Source organism: Stegostoma tigrinum, chromosome 8, assembly GCF_030684315.1.
Source record: "Stegostoma tigrinum isolate sSteTig4 chromosome 8, sSteTig4.hap1, whole genome shotgun sequence".
Taxonomy (NCBI): Eukaryota; Metazoa; Chordata; class Chondrichthyes; order Orectolobiformes; family Stegostomatidae; genus Stegostoma; species Stegostoma tigrinum.
Window position 1 is genome coordinate 97,009,733 of NC_081361.1, and position 18,410 is coordinate 97,028,142.

An 18,410-nucleotide genomic window follows, 5' to 3' on the forward strand; every position below is an offset into this window, starting at 1 on the left:
GGTGGCATCATTGTGGCACTGCAGGAGGCCCATGATGGACATGTCATCTAAAGAATGGGAGGGGGAGTGGAAATGGTTTGCGACTGGGAGGTGCAGTTGTTTATTGCAAACCAAGCGGAGGTGTTCTGCAAAGCGGCCCCCAAGCCTCCACTTGGTTTCCCCAATGTAGAGGAAGCCACACTGGGTACAATGGATACAGTATACCACATTGGCAGATGTGGAGGTGAACCTCTGCTTAATATGGAAAGTCATTTTGGAGCCTGGGATAGGGGTGAGGGAGGAGGTGTGGGGACAAGTGTAGCATTTCCTGCGGTTGCAGGGGAAGGTGCGGGTGTGGTGGGGTTGGAGGGCAGTGTGGAGCAAACAAGGGAGTCATGGAGAGAGTGGTCTCTCCAGAAAGCAGACAAGGGTGGGGATGGAAAAATGTCTTGGGCGGTGGGGTCGAATTGTAGATGGCGGAAGTGTCGGAGGATGATGCATTGTATCCGGAGGTTGGTGGGGTGGTGTGTGAGAACGAGGGGGATCCTCTTTGGGCGGTTGTGGCGGGGGCAGGGTGTGAGGGATGTGTTGCGGGAAATGCAGGAGACGCGGTCAAGGACGTTCTCGACCACTGTGGGGGGCAAGTAGTGGTCCTTGAAGAACTTGGACATCTGGGATGTGCGGGAATGGAATGCCTCATCGTGGGAGCAGATGCGGCGGAGGCGGAGGAATTGGGAATAGGGGATGGAATTTTTGCAGGAGGGTGGGTGGGATGAGGTGTATTCTAGCTAGCTGTGGGAGTCGGTGGGCTTGAAATGGACATTGGTTTTTTTGGGTCCTTGGATGGTGGTGAGGGGAAGGTGTAGGGGCAGGTGTAGCACTTCCTGCGGTTGCAGGGAAAGGCATCAGGGGTGATGGGTCTAGTGGGGAGCGTGGAGCGGCGAGGGAGTCGCAGAGAGCGCGGTTACTCTGGAAGGCAGATAAGGGTGGGGACAGAAATATATCCTTGGTAGTGGGGTCAGATTGTAGGTGGCGGAAGTGGCAGGGAATGACGCGTTGAATCTGGAGGTTGATAGGGTGATACGTGAGGACAAGGGGGATTCTGCATTTGTTTTTGTTACGGGGAGGAGATGGAGGGCTGAGGTGCGAGAAACTCAAGAGATGCAGTAGAGAGCGTTTTCAAGCACTGTGGAGGGAAGTTACAGTCTTCGAAATACGAGGGCAGCTGGGATGTTCAGGAGTGGAACACCCCATCTTGGGAGCAAATGCGGCAGAGGCGGAAGCATTGGGAGTAGGGGATCACATTCTTGTAGGAAGGTGAGTGGGAGGAGGTGCAGTCCAGGTAGCTGTGGGAGTCGGTGGGCTTGAAATAGATGTCGGTTGCAAGGTGGCCAGGCATGCGGGTTGCCTTGGCACCCCCTTAGTCTGTAGGGAGTGAGAGGAGTTGAAGGAAAAGTTGTTAAGGGTAAGGACGAGTTCAGTTAAGCTCCTCTGCCCTCACATCCCCCCTCCCAAAGCAACAAAAACACAGTATGTTATCTCTAGCTCCAGCATCAGAGTTCTTACCAACTATGACATTAATTCTCTCCCCTCCCTGCTTCCCTTCAGCTTTGATGAAGAGTCATCCAGACTCAAAATGTTAGTTTGCTCTCTCTCCATGGATGCTGCATGACCTGCTGTGATCTCCAGCATCGGTTGTTTTCAGCACAGATTCCAGCATCTGCGGTAATTTGCTCCTACAATGAGTTTTCTGTTTGCTCTGGGGATATTTGGGTGTGAATTTGTCCAGCACCCAAGTGGAATTAAGACCGAGTGGTATTAACCTAGGCCCTGGAGATTAGTATCATCTGCAGTCCTCTCCCAGGCCCTCTCCCAGGGTAGAACAGGCAACAAATCAATATCTTTCTATGTGTTTAAACCCTGTCGTTTTTGATAAACAATGCTAAAATTGTGTTTATGATAAAAATGATTATAATTAACCTGTGTTGTTATTGGAAGTTTAAAAGCTGCTCAGTCTGATCGGCATCAGAGGTAATTTAAACCAATAATAGTTTAGAAGTTATCCAGGAAATTGTGTAAATGTGGCACTAGATGTTTGACTGATTTTTTTTCACTCTTGATAATACCGAACGATGTAAATTTGACATTTGACAATGTGGTGAATGAGCAATCTTCTCATCAAGGGCCAGAATGGTCCTAACATAATTGAGCATTTTAATTAACTCTTGATTTCTCAAAGACCCGAGGTCAATGACTCACATTGTTAATGTGTGACGAATGCACAAACTTACTGTGTGGCTTTTCAAATCACTAGCAAATTGGAGAAGGAGAGCGTGAACCGTCCATTTTATATAGTAGAGTACAGGATTCCATTCATCGTTATCAACAGCTGCACAAAACTGCATCTGTGTAGCTCTTTGCAATTGTGGACAAAGTTTTGAACACCTTCGATGAGGCTGAAAACGAAGCCAGCTAACCAAAATCCCCCGTTCAGAAAGAAAGACTTGCATCTACTTGGGGCCTTGCACAACCTTTTACAGACAGCCAAGCACATTTTTTGAAGTCCAGCTGATGCAAAACAGGAAAAGTCGTCCGTGTGCACAGCAAGATCCCACAAATGAAAGAACGACTCAGACTGGTTTCTGCCAGTACGGATGCTAAGAAGAATTCTCGTTGTCTTCATTAAAGCGGTGCTGTGGGATTAGATTAGATTCCCTACAGTGTGGAAACAGGCCCTTTGGGCCAACAAGCCCACACCGCCCCTTGAAGCATCCCACCCAGACCTATCCCTCTATAACCCACATACCCCTGAACACTGCGGGCAATTTAGCACGGCCAATCCACCTAGCCTGCACATCTTTGGACTGTGGGAGGAAACTGGAGCACCCGGAGGAAACCCACGCAGACACGGGGACAATGTGCAAACTCCACACAGGCAGTCACCTGAGGCTGGAATTGAACCTGGGTCCCTGGTGCTGTGAGGCTCCAGTGCTAACCACTGAGCCACCATGCCACCCCAAATCTAGTAAACCTATGAACAGACATTATTTTAGTTTGATATCTGCTCTGGCAAGCATCACCTCTGACAGTGCAATGCTTCCACAGTGGGAGCTTGTCTTCAAGAGTGGAACTTTGTTTTGCGGGAGCAAGTATGGCTCACATCATGTAAGGTGTGTTTGAATGAGAGCTTCACGGGCAGAGACAGTTGGAGAAAGACTTTTTTGAGGAGGAAGAAATTTCGGTAAATCTTAAAATTTAATCATAGAATCCCGACAGTGTGGAAACAGGCCCTTTGGCCCAACCAGTCCACACCAACCCTCTCAGCACCCACCCAAACCCATCCCGCTAAAACACACCTAATGTACAAATCCCTGAACACTACAGGCAATTTAGCATGACCAATCCACTTAGCCTGCATATCTTTGGACTGTGGGAAGAAACCAGAGCACCCGAAGGAAACCCATGCAGACCCGGGGAGAATGTAAAAACTCCACACAGACAGTCGCTTAAGATTGGAATTGAACCCAGGTCCCTGACACTGTGAGTCCTCCCAGACAATGAGAGGACTATTTTCACTGGAAACACTTTGCATTAGAACCCACTTTCTGATGCATAGCCCCTGGCCTGTCTGGACTTTAGGACTGTTTTAGCTTCCCTCTAAACTATTTCGAAGTATTTGTCACCCATTTTGACTTTCCTATGTAAAATACTTCATATTCTTCTGCATTGATATATTTTCATTCTTCATTTTACTTTAATTCGTTCACAGGACGGCAGGTGGTGCTAATAGTTATCAGCCACTCCTCTTCTTCTTTTCTTCTGTCGTATTCATTCTGTGCCAGCTGATATGCCCCTTTGAATTCCTCTGTTGCTTCTTGTTGTGTAAAGTCAGTGGGACCCTGGAACACCCTTGTAATGATGTCACAGAATGGCACCATTCTGAGCGTAAATTGCACAGAGTGGGTGGAGTTAGGTTAGTCTAGAATGAGAGAGCGTTTAAGAGCACATGGAAATGCACATACAAAGGCAGATGAGATAATAGGAACCGCAGATGCTGGAGAATCAGAGATAACAAGATGTGGAGCTTGATCAACACAGCAGGCCAAGCAGCATTTTAGGAGCAGGAAAGCTAACATTTCGGGCCTGCTGTGTTCATTCAGTTCCACACCTTGTTATCTCGGAGCATTTCTAATGAAGGGTCTAGGCCTGAAACATCAGCTTTCCTGCTCCTAAGATGCTGCTTGGCCTGCTGCGTTCATACAAAGGTAGATTATGCCTTATCTAATTTAACTATATGTCAGATCCAGGTCTATCAACTATGACCGTGTGCAGCAACACTTAAAGCCATAGAATCTCTAAACTGCAGAAAGAGGTCATTCAGCCCATTAAGCCTACACTAATCCTTCAAACAGCATCCCACCCAGAACCTCCCTCCCCCATCCCTATCCCCATAATCCCGCTTTTCCCATGGCTAATCCACCTAACTTGCACACCCCAGGACACTACAGGCCAATTTAGCATGGCCAGTCATCCCAACCTGCATGTCTTTGGACTGTGGGAGGAAACCGAAGCAAGCCCACATGGACCTGAAGGGGAATCTGCAAACACCACACAGACAGTCACCCGAGGCTGGAATCAAACCTGTGTCCCGAGCGCTGTGAGGTAGCCGTGCTGACCACTGAGCCACCATAAAACTAAATCTGCTTTCCTGACTGGGAACTACATTTAGTGTTAACGTAAAACAATGTTACTTTGAAATCTAAACTTGATGAGGTTTTGTCTACTCAACCAGTCTGTAGAGAAACCAAACTTATAGGGCCCAGCAATGCACAAAGTACAAGACCTCTGCTCTGATGCTATCTGCAAAAATTTCCCCTCAGTTTGGTGAACTGAAATCATTACTGTCGATTTGAAACAGCAATGATCTGAATTGTGTCCTGGGGCAATGCTTTCCCTACCTCTTCAACTTTCCCCCACATTCCCCCCCCCCACATCCTGACCTAATCTCTCTAACAAGCTGCAGTTTTCCTTTCACCCCCACCGCCTCAGTTAATTTCCTACCCATTCTCAAATATATCCTGCAGACATCGTTTTTCGATCACTCACTTTGGGCTCTAAGTATCCTCTGTCTTGTCGATCTCAGCTCCTTACTCTCGGAAGGGCTTCTACTATTTTCTCCTTCTCCTCCCACCACACTCCCCCCTTTTATGATCCCTTCTCTGCCCCTGGGCCAGGCATTCACCCCTAAAATGTCAAAGCTTACCTCAACTTCCCGTGAGATAGAGGTGGGGTAGGGCTCTGTCGGCCTGGAGCTCGTCCGCTCCGTACAATTTTCCTTTTGTTTCTTTCCTTTCTCTCCCACTCTCTCTCTCTCTCTCTCTCCCTTCTTGTTTCTTTCTCGGCCTTTTCTCGTTTCTTTTGAATTTTGTCTTTTGTTTGACTGACCTCTTGTTGAAGAGCTCGGTCGCAGCAACGCCACCGGGAGTCGGTGGGTGGGCCCAGGGCAGACACGAGTGGGGCCCACGGCAGAATCGCCAGAGGTTTCCCCATCGATGAGGAGGGCCTAGCGCCGACTCATGGCTGCTGCCGCTGCGGTGGTGAGTTTGGGTTGCAGTGCTTCTGGCGCAGAGTTGGTGGTGGAGGCGAGTTTGGGCCGTTGAGGTTCCAGGCAATATCGGACCGCATTGGAGAGGTCCAGCCAGGACTCATAGTGGCGAGGGCATTGGTGGAGGTACAATGGTAGTGTCATTATGGTGAAGGGCACTCGTGCCTGGCCATCATGGCAGAGCACTAAACAAGAAGGGCTGTAAAGTTGAACACATTTTCTTTATATCTTTATTTTTCTGCCTTTGTGTTCTATGTTTTGGCTTTTGGTATTTTTCGGCAGGGTCCCGACCCGAAACATCAGCTTTTGTGCTCCTAAGATGCTGCCTGGCCTGCTGTGTTCATCCAGCTCCATGCTGTGTTATCTCTGACTCCAGCATTGGCAGTTCTTGCTCTCTCTTCTAGTTTATTTTTCTGTGTGGCAACACTATACAACACTTTTCACTGTATTTTGTAAAAACGCACACAATAGTAAAGAAATCAAATCAAATCAAGTACAGATGCAGGGACCCTAACTTAAACGGGCCGTCCAGATTCCCAAAGTTTCAACATTTGGCCATAAACAACACTAATGAAGCCCAATTGTAATCTCCCAAAGTGCTTCACAAAAAAAAGTGTCAGGTAAAGTCTTATCAGAGATAATGGGAACTGCAAATGCTGGAGAATCCAAGATATCAAAGTGTGGAGCTGGATGAACACAGCAGGCCAAGCAGCATCTCAGGAGCACAAAAGCTGACATATTGGGGCTAGGCCCTTCATTAGAAATGGGGGAGGGGGAGAGCGTTCTGAAATAAATAGGGAAGGAGAGGGTTTTTCTGAAATAAGTAGGGAAAGAGGGGGCTTTCCTTATTTACCTGTAAATATTTCATGAAATATATTTATAGGGAAATGAATAGGGTTCTCCCAATTTATTCCAGTTCCGTCTCCCCCGCCTCATTTCTGATGAAGGGTCTAGGCCCGAAACGTCAGCTTTTGTATTCCTAAGATGCTGCTCAGCCTGCTGTGTTCATCCAGCCCCACACTTTGTTATCTCAGTAAAGTTTGTTCAGGACTATGAATGCCGGAAATCAGTGGATGCTGGAAAGTTGGTTTAGGGTGACTCAGATTATCTAAAAAAGGGGATCAAGTCTTCAGTAATTATAAAAGAATTCATGAAGAAGTGACACTTTAAAGAGTTCAACATCTGGAAAAGGCTGAGGTGATGGCCCAGTGGTATTATCACTGGACTGTTAATCCAAAGGCCCAGGTAACATTCTGGGGACCTCGTCTCGAATCCCACCAAGGTAGATGATGGAATTTGAATTCAATAAACATCTGGAATTAAGAATCTAATGATGACTGTGAATCCATTGTCAATTGTTGGGAAAACCCATCTGGGTCACTAATGTCCTGTAGGGAAGGAAACAGCCATCCTTAGCTGGTTTGGCTGACATGTGACTCCAGGCCCACGGTGGTTGACACTCAACTGCCCTCTCGGCAATTAGGGGTAGGCAATAAATGCTGCCCGGCCAGCAACACTTTCATCCTATGAATAAATGAAGAAGAAAATAAAAGCTATGTAGAATGGCTCATGGTCCTGGATGAAGGATGCAAATGTTGCTAAACCGCACAATTGGCAACTGCAGTCTCATCATGTTGTGTTTTTCTTGTAAAAAATCAGACAAACATTTGGACAAAATTGTCTTCAGTATCTGGAAGTGGTAATCACCTCATCAGTCTTGATGTGCAAGGCAAGATGTCAAACTGAAGCTGGTACTGATCACTTCCAAGAGCTGCCCTCCATCAAAGTCTGCTTGAGTTATCTGAATCAAACCAGCACAGATGCACCTTGAAGAGCTCTCTCCTGTCTGACATTATCTTTCCACTGTTGACAGGTTGTTTATATACTTTATTTCTTTGATTCCTTACATCAATCATGTATTTACTTGTTTGTCTGGTAGCATGAGGCAGATATTCAAGGTAAATCATGTCCATTTTTGTCAAAATCCATGAAATCACCTCATGGATTATTGCTTAATGAGACTGCCTGCTTAATCTTTACTCTAAAACAGTTGGGGTCATGAGATGTCAGGTTTCAGGAATGTTTTGAATCAGAGTCTAAACTGAAGGCATATTTTTAGGTATAACAGGTCTACACTGTCCTGTGTTTGTCAGCCAACTCATTTACTTCAAGAATCTCCTTGATGAGAGAGAGAGAGAGAGAGAGAAAGAGAACTTGTAAAAGATTTGACTTGAAATAAGATTTTATCAAGTTACTGGACAGCCATTTCTTATAATGAGAATAATTGCATAATTCGTTCCCAAAAGCAAGGACTGATATGGTCAAATGACATCCTTCTGGGTAGTAAGATTCAATGCCTCTTTGAAATTAAAGTTCTTTCCTTATCGATTCTCAATCAAATTGCTAATGACTGTACAAATTCCACCACAGAGACATCTGGAGTACATTTTAGGATTTAATAATCGAGAAGACAAACTAAAACACATGGCCAGTGGGTTATGAGGGCTGTGAACTTTGTCCTGAATAGTTCAAGTGTTCATTTGTGCACCAGGCTATGTGCTGAGAACGTTAAAGTGTAAGACTGCCCGTTTCTTGATGTATATTCTCAGAGTTTGTTTTTAGAGTGTGCATTGGGTTAAAAGAATCAAACTCATTGCCCTAGATTGCAATTATCCGAAAGTATTGTATAAAGCACTTACTTACTGGGGCTGAATGAGTAAAATGAGATTACCAGGTTTTCCAAAATTGCAAACAAAATGACAGGCTGTTCATGAACTGCTCTCACGTTACACAAAAATACAAGTGTTTTTGAGTGGGGGAAACCGTGAGGCTTTGTGAGTGCGTTAATGGTTTGTTTTCATAAAATAACTTTGTTTTCCTGTGGAACAAAGCTGAACTCATTTTCTCACTACTTGTGGATGTCAGTCTTCTGTCAGGGTGCATTGGGAGAAATTAGATTTTTCCATCTCCTGGCTAGTTCATTATACAGCTGGAATTCTATTTCTACCTATCTCTTTCTTTCTCTCTCCCTCGAACTCTCCTTGACACGCTTTGTGTCCTCCTCACTGTTTATCTTTCTGTCTTTTTCCTTCTATTGCCAGTTCTACTCAGCTCTTGTCTCACCATCACTTTTTCTCTTGTTCTCTCTTCCTTTGTTGATATTTCTCTTTTTCCTTGCTACACTTTCTTTTGCTCTTCTGTGTTTTTTTTCTCCCAGATGGTTTCTCTCACACTCTGTATCTTTCTCTCTATCACTCTTCCGGTGCCCTAATTTCTCATTCTTTCTTTCTTTACCATTCTCTTTTGAATTCTATTTCTCTGTCTCTGAAAGTCCAAGGGAAAATAGTTTGATTGACAGCTCTGGAGCTTGGATTTCTTCTGTCCATTGCACCATGTTTATGGAGGCAGTGGCCTATTGGCATTAGCGCTGGGCTGTTAATCCAGAGATACGGATAATGTTCTGGGAACCCTGGTTCGTAATCCCACCTCGGCAGATGGTGGAATTTGAATTCATTAAATATCTGGAATTAGGAGTCTAATGATGACTGCGAGTTCATTGTTGATTGTTGGGGGAAAAAAAACCCATCTGGTTCACTAATTTCCTTTAGGGAAGGAAACTGCTGGGCTCAGAGTCTCCAGTTATACCCAGCTGCAGGCCCCCTTACCTCTCATCACATCTGTCGGGCTATTGTTCCTCCTTTCGGGGCTGAATGAGCTTCCTGAGCACTGGAGTCAGTGTGAATGGTTTTCGGTTGAGGTGAATAGTTTTGATTGTTTCGGAATGTCCAATGTTTCCCTGGGATGGGTATTTGTTCAGGGTTGAATAGTGTTGAGAATGTCTTTTTACCCACAGGTGGAACAGGTTTACATGTAGCACAATGCTATGGAATGTTCAGTATCTCTGTGCCTGAGCACTGGCTGGAAAATTGAATGTGTTTGTACCTCTGTAGGCTCCAGAGGGTCTGGAGTTGTTGAAGTTTGTTTCCTGCAGTCTGGCTTCCATTGTGTAAGCTGGGTCTTCCTTTAGTTTCTGCAGGCTAACCCCTGTTCCAGACATCCACTCCTGGGCTTGTATATTCCACAGTGTGCCCCAGCCTGGCTCAGTTACAGCCCGTGGATTCTCGAGTCCCAAATGTTCAGTGAATTTAATCCAATGTCATTTCCGCAATTTCCGCCTTCAGAGGGGTTTAAGTTCAGGATATGTCCATAAACTGATGGGGAATTTTGCCCCACTTTACATGTTCCTGACCACAGTCCAGTGATATTGTCTGGAATGTGATGTGTAATTGTGGACAGGGCAGGATTTGATTGCAGAGGCCTTTACTTTGGCAAACCTGACAGTATGAACATGCTGTACCCCTAGGGGCGCTGGGCTGTTTAAGCAGTAGGTGAGCAGTGGGTGGGAACTCCACCACTTTCCAGTCTCTATCCCAATCAAGCCCCTGGTGAGAAGGTCCAAGGGTGCCCTCCCCACCAAGCTCTGCTATTTTTCAAATTCATTCATGAAATACGGTGTCATTGGCTGGGTCAGCATTCATTGCCCATCCCTGATGACACCTTGTGGAAGTGATGTTAAGCTGCCATCTTGAACTGCTGCAGTCCTTGTGGTAAAAATGCACCCACAAAGATGAAAGGCCCATTTTATTGAGAGAGACTGAGCATTTTAGGCCTACAGTCCCTCGAGTTTAGATGGATAGGAGGAGATCTAATTGAAGTCTATAAGATGTTGAAGGAGATTGACAAAGTGGACATAGAATGGATGTATCCCCTTGTGGGCAATATGGGGTGGCAGGTTTAAAACAGAGGTGAGGAATATCTCTCAAAGGGGTCATGAATCTATGAAAATCACTATGGAGGAGAATGGTGGACACCAAACAACAAAAATGTTGAAGGAGGAGTTGGACAGCTTTTTTTAAATTAGTAATGAATCAAAATGTTATGGAGAGCAGGCAAGAATAGAACATAGAGCATAGAACATTACAGCACAGTACAGGCACTTCGGCCCTCGATGTTGTGCCGACCTGCCGTACCGATTTGAAGCCCATGGAATATGGATTTGAACTCAAGATAAGATGAGCCATCATCATTTTAACTGATGAAGCAGGCTTGAGAGACTGAACAAAGTAAAAACCGAAGAACTGCTGTAAATCAGGAACCAAAACAGAAATTGTGGAAAAAGCTGGGGTGGCACGGTGGCTCAGTGATTAGCACTGCAGCCTCACAGCGCCAGGGACCCAGGTTCAATTCCGGCCTCGGGTAACTGTCTGTGTGAAGTTTGCACATTCTCCCCCTGTCTGTGTGGGTTTCCTCCAGATGCTCCTGTTTCCTCCCACATTCCAAAGATGTGCAGGATAGGTGGATTGGCGATGCTTAATTGCCCATAGTGTTCAGGAGTGTGTGGATTATAGGGGAATGGGTCTGGGCAGGATGCTTCAAGGGGGAATGTTGACTAGTTGGGCCGAAGGGCCTGTTCCACATTGTAGGGAATCTAATCTGTAGAAAAAAAAACAGTTAAAGGTTCTGAGGAAGGGTCACCAGACCCTAAAAATTAACTCTGTTTTCTCCTTCACAGATGCTGCCAGACCTGCTGAGCTTTTCCAGCAACTTTGTTATGGAGAGGGTCAGTGGTCTATTCCTGCTCCCAGTTCACATTTTCTCAGTGCAGCTCTGGAGGGAATGCCTGCATTCTGACCCAGCGGCAAGGAAAGAACAGCAAATTGTTTCCAAGTCAGGATGGCTTGTTAAAATATGCCGGCAACAGAGGAGATGACATTTTTGCTCAGATGTGAATGCTCATTGGAAACCACTACAAATTGAAAATCGGCAGGTTCTTAGGCATCAAATCTTCCTGTGAAGTATTATCCAGTTAAATACTATACTCATCATTGATGCTCCAGAATGGGTTAACTAATTGCGGTGATGTAGCTCTCGAGAATTCAATTACTTCACACCTGAAAATACTTTCATTCCAATCCCTGTAATTGCACCATCCAACATAATATATAGTTACTGGATGCCTGCGTCTAATTTAGTTTCTGTCCCTCTAACAGATCATCATCTACATTTCGCTCATGCTACGTCATGAAATATTCAGATGAAAGGGGGCGCGTAGAGTGGTTCTTTGTCCAGGCAGCGTTCCTTAATTCCCAAAGGTAAGACACAAAGAGAAAATACTAGTAATACTTTGCAGATCAGTTAGCCACTGTGGTGTGAGCAGGCTTGAGATGGCTGATCAATGATCAAACTGAAAGAACTGCAGATGCTGTAAGCCAGAAACAAAAACAGGAATTGCTGGAAAAGCTCAGCAGGTCTGGAGCTTGTCCATGTTTAGATGAAGGCTCTAATAAGATGCTTTTACAAGTTTTATGAAGATTATTTTTGGGGGGAATAGAAACACCCTGGGTTCTTTTATTTTATCAAACGATGTTTGGTGTCTTGATGTTTGTTTCTTTGGAAGCACAAGAGGAAGAAAACGATGATACAAATGAAACAGTGTTTCGGTTTTAGGTCAACAGTCAAAGGTTTTGATCGTTGACAACAAAACCTGAAATTGCTGGAAAAGCTCAGCAGGTCTGGAAGCATCTGTGGAAGCAGTACAGGTCCTTCGGCCCACAATGTTTTGCCGATCTATTATCCTATGAGGATCAATCTCCACTACATACCCTACATTTTACTATCCTAAATGTGCCTATCTAAGAGTCGCTTAAAAGTCTCTAAAATGCCTGACAAAAGGAAAGAATGTTTCCCCATGTGGGACAATCTGGAACTAGGGTGACTTTCTAAAATTATGGAGGGCATCAGTTAGCTCAGTTGGCTGGATAGCTCGTTTGCACTCTTGAGTAAGGCCAGAAATCACATGACACCAGCTTATAGTGTAACAGGTTTATTTGAACAATAGCCTGGTGCTGTCTACCCCAGTCTAACACTGGTGCCTCTACATCTTGATTAAGGCCAACAGTGTTGGTTCAATTCCTATCACTGGTTCAGGTTACCATGAAAGACTCTTCTTCTCAGTCTCTCCCCTTGCCTTAGGTATGGTGACCCTCAGGTTAAGTCGTCTCTCTCTGTAATGAGGAGAAGCTATGATCTGGTAAGACATCTGGCTTTATCTTTATCATCCATTTCTGACAGAGACGTGGGGAATTATTTTCTCAGAGGGTTGAGCATCTTTGAAACAATTTTCTTCAAAATCCAATGAAGTGGAGCCCCTGAATATTTTTAAGGTAGAGGTACAGAGGTCCTTGGTGAGCAAGAAGGGGTGAAAGGTTATTGAGGAAGGTGGGAATTTGGAATAGCCAGATCAGTTGTGATCCTATTGAGGATCAGAAAGGCTCAAGAGGCCAAGTGATTGATTCCTGCTCCTAATGTTTTGGTTCCTATGCTCGTCTGTTTGTGAGTTGCATTTCAAGTTGCAGCATATCGTGGGAAAGTTGGGGCGGCCCGTTTCTGGAACAAAGCTGCTGAATCTTAACAGGGATCCCATCTATTGAGCCACGCTGGAATATCACTTCAATTAAACAGAGCCTACATTTAGTTTACCTAATGGAAACTGAAAGAACTGCAGATGCTGTAAATCAGAAACAAAAACAGAAGTTGCTGGAAAAGCTCAGCAGGTCTGGCAGCATCTGTGGAGAGAAATCAGAGTTTGTGTTTCTGGCCCGGACCCAAAACATTAAATCTGATTTCTCTTTACAGATGCCACCAGACGGCACGGTGGCTCAGTGGTTAGCACTGCAGCCTCACAGCACCAGGGACCCAGCTTCAATTCCAGCCTCAGGTCTGTGTGGAGTTTGCACATTCTCCCCGTGTCTGGGTGGGTTTCCTCCAGGTGCTCCAGTGTCCTCCCACAGTCCAAAGCTGTGCAGGCTGGGTGGATTGGCCGTGCTAAATTGCCCGTAGTGTTCAGGGGTGTGTGGGTTATAGGGGGATAGGTTTGGGTGGGATGCTCCAAGGGGCGGTGTGGACTTGTTAGGCCGAAGGGCCTGTTTCCACACTGTAGGGAATCTAATCTAATCTAATCAGATTTGCTGAGATTTTCCAGCAACTTCTGATTTAGTTTACCCATCTTGGTATGATTTTTTAAAATAATTGATGGAATGTGGGTGTCACTGGTCGTGCCAATGTTCATTGTCCATCCCTAATTGCCAGAGGGCAGTTAAGAGTTATCCACATTGCAGTGGGTCTAGAGTCACATGTGGACCTGGGGATTCTATTTTTAAAAAAGGAGGGGTGGGGGGGTGGGGTGGTGCCCAAGTGAACCAGATGGGTTTGCCCAACAAGCAGTAATGGTTTCAGGGAATACAAGCTCCAATTCCACCCTTTTTCATGACAGGATTCAAACCTGTGCTCCCAGAACATTAGTGATAATGGGAACTGCAGATGCTGGAGAATCCAAGATAATGAAATGTGAGGTTGGATGAACACAGCAGGCCCAGCAGCATCTCAGGAGCACAAAAGCTGACGGTTCGGGCCTAGACCCTTCTCTGATTGAAGGGTCTAGGCCCGAAACGTCAGCTTTTGTGGTCCTGAGATGCAGCTGGGCCTGCTGTGTTCGTCCAGCCTCACATTTCACTCCCAGAACATTACCTGGCTCTCCAGTGATAATACCATCACACCATCACCTCCTAGGTTTGTGCTCAATAAAACACAGAAACTCAATGCTAGAATTCACAGCTAGATGCAATCAACACTGCTGCTCACCATTTCATATTTATAATCCAAATGAGTTTGCATCTCACCATGTGAAAACTATGTAGCCACCATTCTCTGTAACTATCAAGATTTACTGGTGAAGAAGGGTCTAGGCCCAAAACGTCAGCTTTTGTGCTCCTGAGATGCTGCTTGGCCTGCTGTGTTCATCCAGCTTCACAGTTCGTTATCTAAGATTTACTGGTTCTGTTTCGACTCATGCGATAGTGCTATGTCTTTAAGACAGATATGCTCTGTGTTATCTCTGTTGCAGAGAGATGTTGTCACAGTGGTACCAGAATGTCTGCTTCTGACAAGCAGTTGTGATGTTTCCCTGGGTATTTTTCTTTTGAACTGAGACTAAAGAAGCTCACACAGACCCAGGAAATTTTTAAGTTTGGCCTTCAGTTAGTTGAGGATTCCTGCTGGCTGCTGAGCACAAAGCCTGAGTTCTCTGCAAGAGTGAAGTCTTAGCTGGTGGGGCTTACTCTTCAAAATCAGAAGGGACAGATTGCCCCTTTCTTCTGGACTGAAGAGCGACAGCATGTGAGAATCATAGATATTTTGCTGAAGTGCATTTTTGCCAAAGGGTGCGTTTATGGGATGCTGCCTTTATTGGAACAGTTGATGATTAGTGGTTAAATAATGCATTATCTTGTTAAGTATTTCAATCAAGTTGAATTGATGCCAATTCGCCCTTTTGTTTATATTTTAATTGTGCTGTAAGAATAAAGTATGTTTTACTTATAGCCTAGTGGTAGGCCAATCAAATCAATTATAACCTAATGGTGGACTAACTGAATCACATCTGGAACACCTTATTCATGCTTTTAAATAAATATAAAAGTTAGAGTCTAGGCTATCTCCTTACAATACTTTGGGTTGGATGGGGGATGTCTGGTTTTGCCAATAACACTAATATGTTCCAGAAAAACCTCTCACTAACTGGAACAAGAATTGAATAAGTATTGAAGAAGTAAAAGCAGATCAGTTACAGGCTTCACTGATATTGCTACAATGACCAGTTGGTGACCTGGGTCTGAAGAGCTCACTTCTTTCAGTCCCTAAGCTGCTCAGACCTCAGATCCATTTGACATAGTCACAGCATGTGCTACTTAAGGCACTCCTTGCTTCAGACACTTGCACCTTTACACCTCAATACCTAGCTCAAAGGAAGTTGGTTTTAGTTGTTGGAAGCCAATCATCCCTGGATATTGCAGATGGTGATCCTCAGGGCACTGTTCTATGCATCTTCAGATGCTTCATCGATGACCTTCCCTCCATCATAAGGTCAGAGGTGAAGGTATTCACTGATATTTGCGCAATTGACAGCACAACCTGCAACTCCTCAAGAACTGAACAATATTCAGTCATGGGCCGATACATAGCAAGTAACATTTGCACCACACAAGCACCATCTTCAAAATAAAAATGTCCAACCATCTCCCTTTTACATTCAATGATATAAATCCCCGGCTATCAACATTCCAGAAGTTACCATCAACCAGAAACTGAACTGGACAATGTGGCTAGAACAGTAGATCAGAGTCGATTTTGTGATGAGTACCTCAGCTTTGTACTCCCCAAAACTTTCTCATTGTCCACAAGGAACACATCAGGCATGTGATGGGATATTCCTCACTTCCCTGGATAAGTGCAGCTCCAACAACACACAAGAACCTCCAAACCATCCAAGATAAAGCACTCCACTTTCTAAACACCCTATCCACGACCTTCAGGGTTCACTCTCTCTGCCAGCAGGCAGCAGCCTGTCCCATCTTACTAAATGCACAGCAGAACTCCAAGTGTCCTCTGACAGCAGCATCTAAACCAATGACCTCTACCTTCTAGAAGGACTTGGGCAGCAGATACATGCTGCAGATACAGCCCCTGCAAGTTCCCCTCTGAGTTATTCACCACACCGACTTGGAAATATGTCACGGTTCCATCAGCATCATTGTGTCAAACTTATTGTGTCACCAATACCTTCTCAAGGGCAATTAGGGAATGGGTAATAAATACTGGTCCATCCAGCGCTGATAACATCCAGTTATAAAAGAAATTAAGGAGTCAAATTGACAGAAATTGAACTAAAACGCAACTTATCCAGGCTGGTAACACTTTTTACCCAGTGCAAATGCCAAGTTGTTTTCAACTTATGGTGTGAACAATTCTAATGTACAGCGGAATTGAGATCTCACTGATACCATGGTAACATTTGTGAACGCTGTTCAAAATGTTCCATTGTCCAGCAGAATGATCCAGCAAACATAAAAACTCCACTGAAGGGAGTTGAGTTTATCCAACTTGTCAACAGGGCTTTGATTTACTCATAATTCCTGTCGTAACTCTACTCTATTTGAAGAAATGTTTCAAAGATATTCTTTAAATTACATCTTAAATCTGTCAGAAATATCATTATTATTGTGACAGCTTCTGCATGGGGCCTCATGAAGTTTCTGTCTCGCAGAAATGATTCGCCCTATTTGAAGTTAATGAGAATATATATTCTAAGTTACTCAAGAGTGACCACTTTAGAATGCATAAGTTTTTGCAACGCAAGGTTTAAATAGCTGAATGCTTTCCAAATATTCTGACAGACAGCTGTGATAAGATCTTTTACAATAACTGTGATACTTTGAAGATATTCTAAGTAAAAAAAAATGAGTTGTGGACACTGATTCATCCTGTCCTGTGCTACCAATGCTATCCATTAGCAGCAAATCATGGATTTCACAGTAGAGAGTAGAAACCATACAGTTACATCTCTGGTCACCCTGCTATAGGAAGGACGTTGTTAAATTGGAAAAGGCACAGAAAAGGTTTCCAAAGATGTTACAGGAACATTGGGTTTGAGGCTGGATAGACTTGGACTTTTTTTTCCCCTGGAGCATATGACGTTGAGGGGTGACCTTAGAGTTTCATAAAACCATGAGGTGCATAGATGAGGTGAGTGGCAAAAGTCTTTTCCCCAGGGTAAGGAAGTTCAAAACTAGGGTCATGGATTTAAGTTGAGAGGGTAAGGATTTAAGAGGGAGCTGAGGGGGAACTCTTTCACACCAAGGGTGGTGTGTACTCAGAGAGAAGAGGTACATGCAGGTAGATTTAAAAATTCTGAGCAAGCGTCACTGGACACAAAACATTAACTCTGTTTTCTCCCCCACAGATGCTGCCAGACCTGCTGAGTTTTACCAGCAACTTTGTTTTTGTTCCTGCATCTGCAGTTCTTTTGGTTTTCAGATTTAAAGGATACCTGGACAGGTACATGAATAGGAAAAAGCTTAGAGGGATATAGGCCAAGCACAGCCAGATGAGATTAGTTTAGTTTAGGAATCCTGATTGGTATGGACAAGTTGGACAGAAGGGTCTGTTCCCATGCAGTATGACTCTATGACTCTATGAGGTATGATGTTTTGTGATGTCTCATCTGACAGTAATTTGACTGTGGAATTTGGGAACTGGTGTGTTGTAGCTGCCTTCCCCTCACACTCCCCCACCCCTTCACTCTGAGAGACACAGAGATTTTGCAGCTCAGAAAGAGTCCCTCTGATGCAGTGTTTCCATGCTGGTCATCAAAGATCCATCCAGTCTAAAACTAAAACAGAATTGCTGGAGGAACTCAACAGATCTGCAGAGAGTTAGCAGAGTTAACTCTTCAAGTCCAGTCACTTTCTTTCACATTCATTTCCTTCCTTATCTAATCCCTCGACGTTCAGGGCTCTATGGAATTGTTAGTCCTGCCCTTCAGGAATGTATTGACCCTACACTTCCTGACAGCAGTTAACTGCAGCCTTTCTCCAATTAACCAATACTCAGCTCCTCTACTTTTCCTGCTCCTCATATTTTTCCAGGCCCTGGATGATCCATCCAATAACATTACCACTGCGCCAGCATTCCCTTTGACTGAAGGACAAAATAGATTTAGATTGAGATAACAAAGTGTGAAGCTGGATGAACACAGCAGGCCAAGCAGCATCTTAGGTGCACAAAAGCTGATGTTTCAGGCCTCGACCCTTCATCAGAAAAGGGGGAGGGGTAGAGGGTTCTGAAATAAATAGGGAGAGAGGGGGAGGAGGACTGAGGATGGATAGAGGAGAAGATAGGTGGAGAGGAGAGTATAGGTGGGGAGGTAGGGAGG